We start from the raw sequence: 13,525 nt of genomic DNA, 5'->3' as shown, positions 1-13,525 counted from the left end.
TCAATAGGCTGAAGAACAAATTCACCTATCTCTCGTCACTGTCAGCCAATCACTGCCTGCTTCCTTTACTCTCACTGACATCTCATACAAACCACCAATATAAACACACACTCTCTCCTCTCCATCGTTCAGCCATTTCAGCTACATGCCGCTACTCATCGGGCTGGGTGATATTGACAAAAATTGATATCTCAATATTTTTTGGATTGCAAAACTTAATAACACTCTTAGGACGATCTTTTCACAATGCTTCAGAAACGTACCCCTACATGTCTTGGTTGATGCTCACCTATGGCGCAAACCATGATTGGACCCCTTTTTTGGAAGATTACACAAGACGTTTCTGCTCAATTTATTTTTACCTAGCTTTTTTTGCAGTCGTTTTTAACTGTTTTAATTATAGCCAATGTACATAATATTAAACTGCAATATTATACGTCTTTTGATAAATCTCTCTTCGCTAGTCCCTTCCATCTTCACCTGTCAGGGTCCAAGCGCCAAGGCTTATCCATTTCATTGCAGTTGTTTATTTACAGTAATTACCTGTCTTAGTCAGTCTGTAGAACTGTCTATGTCTCTGCTGGTTTAATTGCTGTGTGCAGTAGGACTAAATGTTCCAAAATGCCTTCTTTACATCACCTTAGCAAAACCAGTTTTCCAGCTATTTAAAAAGGTCTATTGTTTCAGGTCTCCAAAAGTGGCTGCCTTTGTTTCCGAGTCTGTTTGAGTCTCTTGTCATTGGTATAAAAAGAGACAATTAATCATCCACACCTTTGGTTCATAGCGATGTTGTGACTTTCTTTCTCTCAGATCTTCAGAATTTATATATAACTCATTATCTCAAATGTGGCATACATTTAATTTGCAATGTATACATTTCATATTAAGTGTCAATCATGTCGCCCTCCATCGCTACATACGGTGTTGCAAGAGTCTAGCATTTCTGATTGTTTGTCATTGGGTGTATTTATAGCATACTCTGTCAGACAACGTTCTCCATTTGTGTGTATTCATTTGGAAATAATAACATTGACAAGTGCTTGAGAGATGGAGGGGTTGAGAGAGGGAAAGGGACTCATTTTTTGAGCATGTTTCCACTAACGAGCTGTATTGTGCTGCAGGCGATGTGTATGATAGCTTCAAGCCGCTGTGTGTCTGAGTGGAGCGCTGTGTGTTGAGCGCCTACTTATTGGCAGCGGAGGGATTTTAACAGCACCTCATTTTTGTCATTTGTCTGTGCTTCTCACCCGTTTTTTCCCTCTCTACTCCATTGTAGAGTTTGTTCAGCAATAGTCCACGGCCGTTGTTTATGAAATGCACTATCCAGCCACAGCATCTCACACACACACACACACACATGCACAGATCCCATTAGCTTTAATATTTCAGAAGTGTCGTTGCTGTCGGCCATGTCACCGCCTACACCCCAGGGACGCAGATCCAGGATCAGCCGGTCTTGTCCTTAACCATGGATACTAGCAGAGGACACAAGGGGCAATCACACTGAGCTGACCTAAGCTGAGCTAGCACCCTCCAATCCTAAGAGTCTCCCTATTCTGGCACTTACTGCAGTATAACGCCACCGAAATCACAACAGCGCCAGCATTTCTGCAAATTCAACACAAGTGCTTGGAACACATGTTTTATTGTAATAGCTTTGACGGACTCACTGTGACCTTGGTCATATCACTTAGCCAGTAGCATGGGCAGCACATGTACAGTATAGTGGATTGCAATGTATTGAGGTGAAATTGTGAACATGTTGACAGTTAAGTGCAATCTAAGGAATAAATTAAGCTAAATTACACAGTTATTGATGGTTCTTGAAGCTCAAAAACATTATTAACTGCAGAAATCCTCCCTCCATTGCCCTTTCTGCCTTCTCTCAATCAACACAAGCAAATAAAACCAAGATATTATCTTGCCCAAGGGTACAAAAAGAGTAAATCTGGTAATCTGGTAAACCTTTCCAGCTCCAATTGCCCCATGCAGGTCAGGTGACTAGTGCTGCGCCATAGCTCTATCAAAAAGCTCAAAACATGTACAACTATAAGATTAGCAACAACAAACCTTATAAAAAATGAAATGAAGAGCCATTTTCACCAAACCTACAGAATGAAACAATGAAAGACAAACTGAGTGAGAGAAAAAAACGCAAAACCACAGGAAGTGTTTGGAACGGGTGTATATTATTTGCTTGCTATTGTAAACAGTTAAAGCTTGATTTAATAATGGGGAAACAAGTATTAGTATCAATCTAGTTTACACAATGTAACATTATTATAGGAGACTAGGAGTATACCTTCCCCAGCAGCAAAATAAATGTAAACCCACTCTATCCATATGTTTGAAACGCCTACAACTCGACAGGAAATTAAGTTTTTCCATTAGTCGTAGCGCTTTTAATTATTTCTGTTGATTTGGTTGCTCCTTCCCGTTGGCCACCGGGAGCAACAGACAGCGGAAGAGCAGGGAGAGTGGGTGGGCTTTGGGCTCTGAAGCCTCTGATTAGACCCTGGGTTTGAAGTGTTCGATATGTACACGCTCACAGCCCCCTCTGAAATTATAACTCATTCAACGTCACAAAGGCTTCAAAAGTGTAGGCAGAGGACGTTTAGGCATTCTGTTAGAAGGTCTCTGCTCTTTGAGGTGCAATATTTCCCTTTTGTTCTGAATTTTGTGCCTGTGATCAATTGGAATAGAGAGCTTTCTGCATAATAGTGCCCAGTCTATCTGTGTTTCATCTGTCTGTCCAGCTGCGTGTGAGGCTCAAAGTGAAGATCTCATTGATGGACAAGGGGGGAATTTGTCTTTGTGCTGAAGAAAACGCTTTGTAGATTTTCACTGTCAACAAGGTTACCTATATGCAGAGAGATCAGAAAAAACATCATGACCACCAACGTATCGTGCCGCCACATGTCATTACGTTTTGGTTGTGTATTTGAATATATTTATATAATTGTCTTCATCATTCTTCAACATATGATCTATTAGATTTGAGCCAATGTTTACACTTTTATCATCAGTTTGACTATACAAGTAATTCTGACCACTGTCAACTGAGAATCCCTCAGTTTTAAAAGTTACAGATGTAGAGAAGATGAGTTTTTCCTGTTTTTAAGAATTACATTTTGTATAAAGAATATTTTCTTTCAAATATGTCCCATCCACAAATAAAAGCTACAGTGAGTGTGCAATCATAATGTCTGATGGATGTGAATTTTAAACCCACTTCAGTGTTCCAATCCGACGATGATGCAACTTAAGATGCTGAAAAGTAATTTGAAAAACACTAATGCACAAAGCAGTTATAGATTTTTAAAAAATAAAAAAACGCATTAGTCTGTCTGGCTCGGCAAGAAGCAAACAAGTGTGTCAGACAAGTCTGTTGTGAATTGGAGCAGCCGTTTGACCTGTCATTCAACTCAGAATCAGAAAAGGTTTATTGCCATTGCCAATGAACAGAATAGATTAAAAATGAATTATATTTAATAAAAAGAAGGAAATGTCCAAGAGAGAAGAGATGGTGTAAACATTTCCAGACGAGACTCAAAGGATCAAAAGTTTTAGTGATGCTTACATCCACTATTTAATGTCAAATAGCTTTAGGTTTGCCTGGTCCATTTTCCAAGGTCTGACCACTTGTTAGCGACAAGAAGCTAAAGGAGTGAGGTCGCACAAATCTAGCAGAGCACTCGCCCAAACGGCAGCAGCCTTGTCCAAGGAGTTATCACTCATGCATGATCACTAAATGGAAGCATTTGTTATCTTCGCAACAATATAACCCAAGGCGCTGAATTTTTTACAACTCCCCTGGCTCCACCAAAAGCCCCCATCACCTCCTCCTCCCTCTTTCACAAACATGGCTGCCACACTTGGAGCGCACAGGTCATCCTCAGGAGTACACCGCAACAAAGATGCACTGAGGCGTTATCAGCGCCACGCTTCTCGAACCTTCATGAAACATTCAAAGACACAGCAACCGTCACGCCTTGATAAACGAACACTTATGAAACATTTAAACAAATATATCCCCATTGTCTTGCCATCAAACATTCACTCGAGTTCACTCTGATATATGCAGTTGCCTCACAAGGGCCAAACATGAGCCTCCATCATCTCAAGCTTCTAAAATGTCTGGGTTGGCCACATTGACCTACTTTAAAAGAACCACAGAAACATTGTCTATTCTGTCTGAATACAAACGCTACCAGTGGTTTTGTTTAAATGTTAACATGCTTCCATAACACACTTTTGTTCACTAAAGACTTTTAAGCTCAGGGCTTTGAGGATGGTGCAAGCCGAAATGAAAAGAGACTTATGAGAAAGGCAAAGAAAAATGGTTCCAATTTTAGAGAAGGATTACCTGCCTTAGGACATGACGGAGTGACTGTGCAACAGGTCCAAAAAGGTTTTACATCAGCGGAATCAACTGTATTTCATACTTACTTTAACAGATCATGAAAGGAGGTCACAGGAGGAATGTCTGTTCAATAACTAATTTATATATATATATATATATATATATATATATATATATATATATATATATATATATATATATATATATACTACCTCATTGGTTACTAGATTGTGAAGGTTTGAGCCCCAGCTCAAGATTTCTGTGTAGAGTTGCAATGGTTTCCAATCCAAAGACATGCATGGATGATTACATTGGAAACCAAGAATGAGTGAATGTGAGTTGACCCTGTGACTGTGACTAAATGTCCATTGTCCAAGAAGTGCCACCTCAGATCCATAATGATGGAACTGGCTCCAGCCACCTGCACCTCCTGCTAGGACTAAAACAGGAGAAAATGACGAGTGCAGTATTAAAGAGTGCATGTCATAGTAGTTATTTATTTTATTTTCACTTTATTTTCTGACACGATTTTTAAAGTGAAAAATGATTTCACAAGGAGCTTAAGTTGTGTATGCTTAAATGTGTTTTTTTGAGTCAACACAGTTCAACCAAACAATTTGTAGTCACAGACATAACACCTTTGAGCTGAAACGTTAAATTTGTTTTGATCAATTAAAATGTGCTAGAATCTCCATGAGTTGGCAACACCACATCTATACTTGTGCTTCCCCACTGAAAACTACATTGTTAGATTTACAGCGTCAATTAAAGTAGTAATAGGCATTGACTTGCTTTTTCGGTGTAATTCCATCATTTGTTATGGAAAAAGTCAGTGTTGCATAGCCTGACGGTGTTGTGTTGTTGTTCGTTACATATAAGAGTCAACACATGCTTGCATTTTATGCAGGTGAAAACATCTGTTTTTTACAATACAAATCATCTTTATTGAGAGGTACCTACCGATCGATTGTTTAGACATAAACTGCCAGAGTAAAAGTAAAACGTGATTTAATGCAAATGATAATTTCTTATGGTGGTAAACAATAATTTATGTTGACAAATGGCTATTGGACATATTTATTCAAAGGTTGTTTGGTAACAAAGTTTGTCTTTTATTCGTTGGCATTTTTAGCACTAAAGTACACCTTATCTCAAAGATGATGCACTCTGATAACTGTTGTCGGCACATTTGTTGTGGCAGATTTTTATCTGATCCGTGCACAGTGAAGTAAATGGAAAATGAATGTTAAATCTTCAAACAGTCGAATAAGACACGCAGACGCAAAAGCACGGTTTGAACCTCAACACTTAATCTGAGCCATCATCAAACCATAATAGGCTGAAAATGAATATGCCTTTAATTTATTCTCAAAATCGTGTTGACTAGAAAAGATGATTACGCTTTTGTCCTCTGTTGCTAAGTCACATGATGTGTGTGTAGTTGTTGTTGTAGAGCCAAGCGCACTCTGGAATATAACACAAAAGCAGCAAAAGAATAGTGGTAGAAAAGGGCTGAGTGAACGCACACACAACAACCTAAATCACCATTGGAAAATCATTAGAAATCTGGCAAAGTCGTGGGCCACAGATTGAGGGGCAAGCCCCCCATTCAGAGGCACATAAAGCCTTCGCAGCACAGAAGGGGACAGGGGCGGACCCACAGTTTCCAAAGCACAAGTTGGAAAACCCTGCACCCAAACCTCACACGGTCCACGTCCCCCCAACTCTGCCGACATTTATTGGCCCTTCTGTGCGAATGTCTCCCTCAGTCATTCAGATGTGGGGCCTTTGAGTGTCAGTATGCGTGACACTGTGAATGAGGGCTCCATTAGTGATTCATTTGTGTGTAGTTAACCATTGTGAAGGCAAGGTAACAATTTATTTGTCTGATCCCAACCCTGGCATATGGCGACACTTTCTCTCCTCTCTGCTCGTCTTCACATTCATTAGACCAACTTTTACACCTCTCCTTTCATTTGGTTAACCCCTGTCCATTTACGCTTTGTCTTGCATGAAACCATGTGGGAGCGAAGGCAAAGAAATCTGCTGCTTGGTCCTGTCCACACACTCGTTTAACAAAAGTGCTCTACAAATGTTTGAAATAAATGCAAATGTGTTGGTATGTCTGATGTGTGAATACATCAAAACATTACCTACTACTACTACTACTACTACTACTACTACTACTACTACTACTATTACTCATTTGTTTAATTTAAAAACATTAAAATGCAGGGGCAATAGCCTGGGATCAAGGGTCCAGCCCACCCAGCTGACAGCCTGTTCACATCCCTCCCTCAAACATAAGATAATTCTGCATCAGGGGTGACACTTGTTCTGTAACATAATGTGTTGTTTTATTCCCTCATATCATGTGTTCTAATCTTTTGAATATTCATAATAAACTAAGTCTAAAAAAATAATCAAATTAAATCAAATTAAAATCCACAAACCATTTAAACCAAGAGTTTTCACAAGAGCATTAGTCTCTGGAGTTCACACTGTACTGGAATGTGAATGCATGTCATTATCTCTGCCAACAAGGGTGTTCAGCCGCCTTACACCTCACAAAGAGCAGCAACAGAATTACAGTATTCTTTATTATTGCAACAGAAGACAAAAGTAGACAAAGGACAATTTCCTTCAAGCTTTTAAGAAAGGCCATACCGGCAAAGGAAGAAAATGTACTTTGGTGGGTTTTTCCATTTAGGATTTTTTTTTTTTTTTAAAGCATTTTTTGACCTGTAGGCTTTATTAGACAGGACAGCACAGCGTGAAACAGGGTTGAGAGAGGGATGGACAATGCAGCAAACTGTTGAGACGCTGTGGGTTGCTCACATCCACTATCCACACGACCACAGAGTGGCACCATCTTGGATTTTTTTAACCTGGCCAGCACGATCTCATAATTATTGTGAGTTCACAAATTCTTGAGAATCCATCTTTGTTGCGATTGGGCCCAAAACCACCAGTGGTGCAGAGACTGGACCAATCAAAACGTACCACTGTGATTTGGGTGGAAGCTTCCGCTTATCCGGGGCCAAGTCTGAAAGTGTTTTTCAGACTTCCTATAAGTGATCTGTTCTTCTGTATCTACCTCTGTATCTACCTGCGTTGCACCAATGAAATTTCCCCATGTGGGACAATAAAGGATTATCTTATCTTATCTTATCTTAGGTCACGGGGGCAGCAGTTTAAGCAGGGACTTCCAGACTTCTCTCTCCCCAGACACTTCTTCTAACTCCTCCATGGGGATCCCGAGGCGTTCCCAGGCCAGCCGAGAGACATAGTCCCTCCAGCGTGTCCTGGGTCTTCCACGGGGCCTTTTTTATACATTTGTGGGCCAGAAATATGTCAGCTTTTATCAACTGGTTTAGTTAAAAGTTTAATTTCTGGGCTTGTTCCGCTGTTGTGATGCTTCAACCAATCAGCGGAACATATTTCACAGAGCCTTTCCACAGATGAACGTGTAGAATTCAATTCAGAGTGCTGAATATATCAATGTGGCATGAGCCAGATCGATATAAGATTTTTATTTACCTAATTTCATACCAGCGTAAAATTAGGCCACTATAATAAAATCCTAATTCAACTTTCGGTCTAAAAGTCAGACACGGTGACACAGCCTTTGGAACAAGGTCAAGTTGTTATGCCTTGTATTTCATTCTAACCACTTACTGTACAGGTGTTTGAAAATAGGTCATGATATATATCTGTACATTTAGGGCCTTGATGACTCAGTACAGTCTACTTCTCCTAAATTAGAACATGAGTTGTTCAAAGCCTGGGAGCAGCATGAGTAAGTGTGTTGTAGGTCGTAGGGGACTTACTAGTCAGCCGCAATCAAGCCCCACATGTGCCAGTAATGTTGTGTATTGTCCGAACACATCACCAGAGGAGCGCGGGAGACGTCCATTAAAGTTCAAAGTAATTTATCACCGGCTGCTTCCACCTCCTATTCCCTGTCCCGCCACTCTCTGTCCCGCTGCGCTGACTCCCGTCACTACAGCTCCTCCCAACACCGCTGTCTTTATCCATCACCGCCGCTCCCTCCCCGTTCTGCACAGATTTAAATTCAAATGGGATTAATCTCAGGAGAAGACGACTTTAGACTGTTTAGCTGAGGCAGGCAGCTGTAGGTGAAAATATGAAGGCGTTGAAATTAGGTTATGTTTACACTAATGCATTTTATAACTTCTGCTGCTGTATCTGCACACTACACTCCAGCTTTGTGTCAATGACAGACTAAAGACCCCTATCCTTCTGGAGTTTACCTTTCCAACAAGTCATCTGCCTCCTTAGTGTCCACGTTATGCCAGATGCCCTTCCACCACACATTTACTGTATGCTTCTGATTCCTTGAAGCTGGATGAATAACAAAACAAAGGTGGAAGATTAGGTTTTTAATCCAAAAACTACTGGTGACAGCGCGCTATTGGTTCTCAAACCAAACTTTGATCATCTATTTTTAAACCTAGTTCAGTCTTTTGTCCTGGTGTAATTGTACCTGGAAAGCCAACATAATTCTGGGTATGTACTATTATCATCAGCCAACCATTTTGAAGTAGTATTTCATTTTCAGATATTGTCAAATCCATTTTAATACAAGCATTTCAATTCAAATAGACTGTGTAGGCAATCTTTCTTCTCCATTATCAGCCTCTAGCGTGTCTCTTTGGATTCTTCTCTCTGTCAGACTTATAAGTTACGATGCCCTTGACATCTTGAGTGTGATTTGTGGCGAGCCCAACCTCCTGAAGGCACCAAGTGTGTGTCCGAGTGTGTGTCAGAAGCGAGCCCGGTAGGACGACTTTAGACACTCAGTTTAAATATTAAAGTGGCCTTAGCAACTGACAGCTCTCGAACACAGTGCGTATCCGCGTCGCCCACATGTGTTCCAGCCTTGACAGTAAGTAGCTTTCCTCAGCACCCGTCCACATCTCTGTTTGTGTGAGTATATGAGACACAAGGTTGGATTTGAACTTGTTTTTAATCAGTGGGATTTTGCAAATGGCCCCGGGCTTCTCCCAGGGACTAATTAGTGATGTGACTAGAGCATAATAAATAAACACACACGCAGTGGGCCAATGAGAAGCAACGCTGCTTCAAAAGAGAAGCAGAGAAGAGAAGAGGGAGTTCTCAATCAGGCAAAGGGAACACGAATTCACAAGTGCAGTAAAAAAAAGCAGCCTGGTGATCTCAAGGTATGTTTACATGTAGAGCGGTATAATAGAAATTCATTTTATTTTACATAATGTTTACACTTTGAATTGTAAATATGACCCAAGATAAACTGGCATTGTTCTCTTAATCATCTGCCCATTTCACTGATGTAAACACTAGAGCTGTATGCATACTGTCCATTTTAGTCAACAATGCAGGCAAAAAAATAACACCAAATGTTATGTCTGATTAGTAAAGATCTCTACATAATGGGCTTATTCAAATGTTAAATACATGTCTATATTGTGTATCATTCTGAATAATTATACATTATATACACTCTAAGATCCACAAATGTTGAGCCTTAACAGTATTTGTAAAGGACAAACTTGCCATATTAATCTTATAGTTTGAAGTCCTTTCAAATTACAACAATCCCAATAATTAATTCATATGATTATATCCAGTAATTACAGAGACAGGAACCATAAATCCACAAATCTGCAATAAGTAAGTTAAGCAGCAAATTCCACCATACAGTTCTGACGTCCTGTTCAATTTTAAAACAACCTATTAATAAATTGACCACTTCAAGTTAAAAACACTACATGCACTACATACTGACAATACATGAAAACACTTAATTGTGAGAAGATGAATATGGTTTCTTATACGTTATGTAAAGGATCTATTCAAAGTTGTGTTTCTCTGTGAGTGAGAAGCAGTGTAGAAGTAGATCCAATACGTATTGACCTGTGGTGTGTTGGTTTAATTCTGCTCAGTTGTCTGTTCAATTTTGCTGTTGTGTCTTCTCTTCCTTCTCCACTCTTCTGTCTCCCACATACAGTTGTACTCAGTTTTAATGTGCTGACAGCCTGCACCCAACCACAGCAGAAGGTGGAGGGCCTCCGAGAATTCCTGGGGCTTTTCTGCTCTGCACCTTAATGCGCACACATATATTTCACATATACAGAAACACTTCGCGCAGTCGTGTAAACCGGGGAGATTAGCTGCTCATTACCATACCACAGGGGGGCTGCCCACATGGGACATGGGCAGCCCTGTGCTACTGTATATGTGTGTATGTGTGTGTGAGCCAGCGCACCTTAGAGCATTGTTTCCCGGTCATAACAACAACTGTTCATTATTTGCATGTGCCCCAATGAAAGTGTCTTTAATCAGGACAGACGCCACAGAGAATTACTGGATATGTTTTCTATGCACATACAATTATCAGATTAAACAAATTCACCTCGTTAAGCGGCTAATCCGTCAGTCCGATTCTGATGGCGATGGTGAACACCTGCTCCCCAGTGCTGATTTAACAACACAGATGTGGAGGCGAAACGCACTTTTCGGGTCAATCCATGATCGAGCAAGGCTTGTCTGGGCTCTGTTTAAAGTCTGCAATCTGGCACAAAAAGGGGGGTGCAACCTAGTTTACAAGTTCATTGATTTGTACTTAAAAACAGCAATTTCCAAAACGTTTTGAGAATACACATGATAGAAAGGACTAAATTATATTAATTAAATGTGAAACTGAAAAATAGCTCACAACACCAAAGTCACAGCTCTCACACACACTCAAGATTTTCAAAAACATATGCATCTCTGCTGCTGAATATTCTTAACTCATAATAACCAACCTCATCCTCTTTCTGTAAGTTCATAAATCTCCTCTTTTTTCTGCCTCTGGCAGTCTGAGATGATGAGATAATATCTCCAAACTATAAAACATGGGCTGTTCCTCTAATGTACTTCCTGATCCTATCCATCCTTGTTACTCCCAAAGAGAACCTCAGCATCTTCAGCTCAGCTTCCTCCAGTTTCCAGTCTCTAAACTGTCGCTGGTCTCACCAAGCAAATACACTTCCAACATAACAAGATGTTTTAGATAACAGACCACTAAGCAGATGCACAGGGATAATATTTTCCTTGGTTGGGGCAATATATGTGGATAAACCATTGTAATTATCGAAGAAATTTACACTAGATAAACGAATGGCTACTGCTTATAAGCTAAAGTACTGCATTCTATTTTAATAAGGGAGAAAACCTTGGTTTAATCCATGCATCAGAATTACAAGGTCTGTTATGCAGAAGAGACCACAATGATGTTGATTCTATCAAATTGTGCTACTACAGCAAACATTTCAATTTTTTTTAAATGTAGTCATTTTATACATTTAAATGTAATATATTTATACTATGGTTCATGAACATGTAGTTTCTTGTATTGCAACCATCTCTTTATTGAGTTACACAGTCACTTTCTGTTCCTGTGTTTCTTTATTATTATTATGGGCAATTGCAATTTTTCCTATCTTTTAGAGTGGCGGAATATTAGTAGAAGTTTAGTTCTAGAACTAGTTTGGAACGAATGATCATGGCAACTGTACAGGATATGGTCATGCATTACGCCGTCACTCGCAATGGCTTCTTGCCATTGTACGGCTTCTAGTTATAATTCATATTTCTGAATGGCAGTGTAGAATTTAGACCTTTGAATCGTAACTATGGAGATCTTCAGTATAAGATGGAACTGTGTGAACAAGTAAACAGGTTCATGGTTTGTAATGTATGTAATCATTACCGTCACTATTCAATGTCATTTTCTTACTAAATTACTTCAGGCATTTTGGTCAATTGATCAGTTCATAAAGACAACGAAGACTTATTTTTGTTTTTTCACTTGAAAAACAAAACAGGTCGATTTGGTCCTATAAACAAAATAATACAAACATTAAAGTTTCAATTTCAATTGAATTAATGGAAAATATATAATCACTGATTAATGTACAATGTAGTATTCATGTAAGCTTGTACTTAAAATCAAACTCAAAAGGGAATGAAAGATTTGATCCAAAGCCTGGCCTCCTTTGCCTCTAATCCAGGTAAAACATTAGCAGAAACAGCTGAAGTGGTACTAGCTCTGACATAATCTCTGCAGCGCGATGGAGCTAGTGCTGAACCATTATTCTAGCACAAAGGACAATCTCCTTTAATGTTGTACAATGGGACACTTAACTCTGCAGACTCATAAGAAGGCTAAATTAAAAACTGTCCTCTAAAAAAAACTTCCAATTAGATTTTTAAATTCTTGCTTACTCCACATTTTGTCTGACTTGTCTCTGCTCTGGCTTTGTCTGTGTACACTCACACTGGCTACTTTAGGGACACCCGTTGTAATACCACCATCTGCTTGCCTCCATGGAGTTGATATTGTTTGGTCTGGAATGCGCCACAGTAAACATTACGTTTTTATTAAATTATATTGTGAGGTGTTTTTGTTAGCCAAAAATAAGTTCAAAAGGGAACATGGAATTCTTACTAGAGTATGTATGGAAATGGACAAATGAAATTGAAAGAGTTTTAACTAAAATATGATGAACTTCGTATTTAGGACTATACTTGGATGTCTCTCTCTGCATCATGTTCCTTGTCAAAAATGAAATGAAAAAAACCACAGATTGTCTTCTGTCTCACAAAGTCAAAGTCTATAGACTGGACCACTCATTTTCATGTCAAGTCCTTTTATTGATCACAAACTTCAAATCATGGAAAGTCATGTAGAACTACATAACCTTTATGTCACACACTTTATAAAACTTATCTCGGTGGAAATAGAAAACATTCCAGGCCAAACAATAACATCATGGAGACAAGCAGCGGGCTGTTTCATAAAACTTGAGACAGACTTGAGTCAGATTTACTGCCCAACTTCTCTTTTGACCAAGCATAAAAAAAAAAGTTCCTGCTTAGTCTGTTTCACAAGTCTCAAATACCAGGCAAAACACTGATAGTTCTTGAAAAGGGAGCCATACATAAGTCTAGTAAAAGGATTGAAACTATAAAAATCATAGCCCAGATTTCTCTATCAATTCCATCCCAAACCAGCTGTTTGGTGAGTGGAATAAATCTATCTCAAGATTTGTATGGCAAGGCAAAAAACACTGTATCCAGTTCAAAACTCTATAATTATCAAAAGAAAAAGGAGTT

At 39.3% G+C, this 13,525-nt stretch overlaps 1 protein-coding gene across 1 annotated transcript in view; it reads right to left on the bottom strand.

Annotated features, from left to right (window-relative positions):
* Positions 1-10,477, bottom strand: part of LOC140356241 (protocadherin-8-like) — a 30,473-nt gene extending 19,996 nt beyond the window's left edge. Inside the window, exon 1 of the mRNA XM_072441064.1 lies at positions 10,467-10,477. The gene's annotated coding sequence lies outside the window, so the exon portion shown is untranslated. The remainder of the gene's footprint in view (positions 1-10,466) is intronic.
* Positions 10,478-13,525: the final 3,048 nt, after the last annotated feature.

Source organism: Eucyclogobius newberryi, unplaced genomic scaffold (assembly GCF_026437365.1).
Source record: "Eucyclogobius newberryi isolate DKJ021-1_F unplaced genomic scaffold, fEucNew1.0.hap1 SCAF_12, whole genome shotgun sequence".
In the NCBI taxonomy this organism is placed as follows: domain Eukaryota; kingdom Metazoa; phylum Chordata; class Actinopteri; order Gobiiformes; family Gobiidae; genus Eucyclogobius; species Eucyclogobius newberryi.
Note: the sequence above shows the minus strand (reverse complement) of the source record. Positions and strands in the feature narration are given on the sequence as shown.